A 3369-nucleotide genomic window follows, 5' to 3' on the forward strand; every position below is an offset into this window, starting at 1 on the left:
TCAGATTAATTTCCATTATAGGTTATTACAAATACTGGATATAGTTCCCTGGCTATACAGTTGGTCCTTCTTTTTTAATCTTTTTTACATAGAGTAGTGTGTATCTATTAATTCCTAATTTATCCCTCCTCTCTCCATTTCCCCTTGGTAACCATAAGTTTGTTTTCTACTTCTGTGAGTCTATTTCCGTTTTGTAAATAAGCTCATTTGCGTCATTTGTTTTAGATTCCACATATCAGTGATATCATATGATATTTGTCTTTCTCTGTCTGACTTACTTCGCTTAGTATGTTAATCTCTATGTCCATCCATGTTACTGCAAATGGCATGATTTCATTCTTTTTTATTGAACCACTAGTTTTGTGAGGTTCTAACAGTGGCAGCAAATGGTGGCAGTAAGGGAGGGCTTAGCTACCCCCATAATCTATCAACCATGACCCAAGCCAGCTCGTGTACATCTAAAACTTAGTCGCAGCAGTGTGCTTGCCATGCAGACGAGCTTCCAGACAAGGGCCCCAGTCCCCTTCCCCTCCGTGTGTCCCATTGCCCCTCCTAAATAGAAATGCTATTGGTGTCACTAGTATAGGCTGGGCACTTAGGATGAAAAAATACCCAGTGTATTTGGGCTTCCCTGGTGGCGCAGTGATTGGGAGTCTGCCTGCTGATGCAGGGGACATGGGTTCGTGCCCTGGTCCGGGAAGATCCCACATGCCGCGGAGCGGCTGGGCTCGTGAGCCATGGCCGCTGAGCCTGTGCGTCCGGAGCCTGTGCTCCGCAACGGGAGAGGCCACAACAGTGAGAGCCCCGCGTACCTCAAAAAAAAAAAAAAAAATACCCAGTGTGGTCAGCCTAGCCCACAGCTAGAGTAGAGCTAGGGATTCATTAGGGTCCAAAACATCCTGAAAATGTGTGGGAAATTGCGTGCACATTCACGTATATACATGTGAGTTTCTAAAACCAGGTCCACAGCTTCCAGAGTTCCAAAGGTTTACAACCACTGATCTCATATACTCAATGCAAGGTCTGTCTACTGCTAAAGTCCAAGCTCTGCTCAACGTATGGTACAAATCGCCCCAAACTTACACTTTCAGTGTAATTCTCTATGACCCTTCTGACCAATGTAAGAAGAAATCCTCACCACGTGCATTTCTTCACAATAGATCAGTGATGCCTCAGGTCACAGAGCTCAAGCTAACTGATCATAATTTTGTAGCAAGCAAAACTGTAAGTGTTTGGTTTTTGCTCTTTGAATTGAAGAGAAGATGGATGAAATGAAGAGAAGATGGATGAAATTTCAAAGGGACCAATATGTAAATAATTAATAGTATAGATTGGGTTGACCCATCATGACCCAAATCATTCCTGCCTCTGCTACTGGTCGGTTCATATGCTAGAGAGAGAGACGTATTTATACTAGTTAGAAAGAGAGACGTATTTATACTAGTTAGAAACCCAGAGTAACTATACTATTAAACATAGGGAGAACCTGAAATTTCTACCAACAAATTTAATTATGTGTATGTAATTTTATTATTGTTATTCAAGACAACCTGAACCTTTTTCTGAATGATATTTTTCAAAGTATTCTCTCACACGTGGGCTCCACATACTACAGATGCTGAAACGTGACAATTTTTACTAACATACAAAGTAACTTGGATATCAGTGGAGGTAGACGTTCAGCTTTATTCGGAATAGAGATTAATGAGCAATGGATGAATATAACAAGAGCATATATTTTAGGGTCGTTGTTTACTTCAAAATAGTCACCCTTGAAGTTTACCAAGATAGGCAACATGTTTGTCAAAATGGGATGTTTTCCCAACTAAATTCTAAATTTCATTTCTGCTTCAAAATTTACTCAAAAACATAACTTGGATCCCAGAATTTGATCTTATCTACTGACATGAGAATCAATTAGAAAGCCTTCTAAAATTTGAAATCCCTGCAATCTACAGGCGCAGTTCAATTCTATAGGATCATTGTTCAGGCTTGGAGCTGGGACTGCTCACATGCAAGTTCCTTGGGAGCAATGACCCACGTTTTGGGGTGGGAACATCTTGACTTAGGGTGTCTTGGGCGGCAAGATCAGCTTGACATCCTTGATTCAACTGGCTTCAGCCCTGAAGAAGAGCTCTCTCGCGTTATGTTGCTTGGACCAGCAGCTCTGGACATCATCTACTTCAAAGTCTGGAGCCAGGATGGATCATCTCTTTGTTATGCCTTCTTTTTATTTCTTTTTTTTAGTGACCCCAGCTGACAGCCTCTCATGGGTCTTTGGCCAGAATTGTTTCACATGCCAATGTCCAAAAGCATTCACTGGCAAAGGTTTGGGAGTCATCATAAGTAGTTGAGACTAATATAAAACGAAACCCAAGTTGCTGGGGGCGGGGTTATGAGAGCAAGGAGGTGGGAAATGGCCCTTGGGAGTCCCAGGTATGAGGAAATTGCACTTAATCTAATTTGAGAGTAACACAGCCAGTTGTTACTGCCACTTCCAAACAAAACAGCACAGCCCAAAACAAAAAACCCACAGCTATTAGCAAAAGGAAAAAAAAAAAGTTCAGAGAGAAGGACACGTTATTTGAAGGAGAAATAAACACACGTGTTAGAGAACTTAGAAGCCAACAGTAAGTGACTTACACCCTGCGGCTGACTTCTGAAAGGCACATGAGAATGGAAATGAGTAAGGTGCTAAAGGCTTTCAGTAAAGCCAAACATTGCCAGCTGGGCTCATTTATTCAAGAAACATTTCCTGAGTTCCTACGCTCGCGGGAACTGGGCGACGTGAAGTTGAGTGACTCGGGGATTCTGTCATCAGTGAGAGTTCAAAATAATGAAGGAAACTAACATCCATGCACTTCATTGACAGTACAGAGTGGTGAGCGTGATCCTGGATACATCACAGAGACGAAGGGCTCCGGATAGGAAGATGCTAATCCAGAGGAGAAAAATTAGGAAGACACCTGGGAGGCGCGCCTCAGAGCTGTTTTGAAGTTCATTGCCACAGGAAGTCAGAGCTGGGTCGTGGGAGAGCAGTGGGAAGGGACAGAGCTGCACAAGCAGCCAGAGGGCAGGTACACCAGGCTGCAGATGTGGACCTCAGCTTGCAGCCCAGTGGCCTCCAAACACGCACCCATAACAGCAAAACTTGGAGCATGTGCTTATTTATAATACACCATTACACATGTTTACAATATACCACTACGTTAGGCACATGATAAAATACACTCCAAAATAAAGATCAAAAATTAAAATCTGGATAAAATATACTCCAAAATAAAGATCACCTTTCATCTTAAAGATGAAATTTTTATTTAATAAAAGCTTTTTATCACTGAAATAATTATTATTAATAATAATATTTGT

Source organism: Lagenorhynchus albirostris, chromosome 14 (genome assembly GCF_949774975.1).
Source record: "Lagenorhynchus albirostris chromosome 14, mLagAlb1.1, whole genome shotgun sequence".
NCBI classification, from domain to species: Eukaryota; Metazoa; Chordata; class Mammalia; order Artiodactyla; family Delphinidae; genus Lagenorhynchus; species Lagenorhynchus albirostris.